Consider the following 1,167-nt stretch of genomic DNA (forward strand, 5'->3'; position numbering starts at 1 on the left):
ATATATATATATATGTGTGTGTGTGTGTGTGTGTGTGTGTGTATATATATATATATATATATATATCTCACACACACACACACATATATATATATATATATATATATATATATATATATATATAATACATTCATCTCTGTATATTTTCATTACCAGAAGCTTTTATTACTGCCTGTTTTGTTGACTTAACTGAATGTACACCTGTGTGCTCAAACTATATTTATTGTAAGCAATTTATTTTCTGTTACAGTCAAATTTGAAATAGGTTTAATACTAAAAAAAAATGCAGATTGATTGCACAGAACTGCAAACCTTGACCGTTAGGTGAAGTACATCTTTCTGTCAGAAAAGTGAGAAGAGTAAGACATTGTTTGAAGATAACACATGAATGTACTTTATATCAGTGATGACAACATGCTGTTTCACATTAAATGCCCTTCGAAAAAACAATGCTGTTTCCTGTAATTTGGCTGCGACGTTCATGACTTTTGTCTCTGAAAGAGTGATGCATTCTGAACACCTCTAGTGCTTCTTTCAACCTGTACTGAGCTAACACTAGACCAGGCCAACTCTTCTGCTGATGAGACAACTCGCACTTTCGTCCTGCTGAAAATAAAACTGAAATAGTGCGCAGTGGCTTTGATAAAGAAGAGGAATCCTGAAGAGAGAGTGTCACGAGCCGAGCAGTGGAAATTTCAGTTGGTTGGTGACAGCCATAGACCTGTTAGTCTTCTGTGGTGGCGGCGGTTCCTCTCAGAGTAGCGTCACTGCAGACGACAGCTCTTACGGTAAACCCAAACTTTCCACTGCAAGTGGAAATATCAGTCTGCAAGCTCCTGGATCTCCTGATTTACAGAAACACAAACGCATATACTACACACATCTCCTGGATTTCCACTGAAGGTGATTCAGTGATGAGCGTGGTGGAGATTGTGCCAAGTCCCCCCAACCAAACACCCCCCCACCCACCCCCACTTGAAGCCGAGTGAGAAAGTAAACAAATCAGCCCTTGTTGCATCTCGGCTTCTTTGCATTTTGCATAGTGGAAAATCCTGTTTACTTTTCTGGTAAATACACAGCGCTATTATGTCCTGTTGCTCTGATCAGACCATACAAGGGAAATGGGGGGCAGTCGTCAACCGTTAGCATGTGCAGTGTGACTTGGGC

Source organism: Pygocentrus nattereri, chromosome 27 (assembly GCF_015220715.1).
Source record: "Pygocentrus nattereri isolate fPygNat1 chromosome 27, fPygNat1.pri, whole genome shotgun sequence".
Taxonomy (NCBI): Eukaryota; Metazoa; Chordata; class Actinopteri; order Characiformes; family Serrasalmidae; genus Pygocentrus; species Pygocentrus nattereri.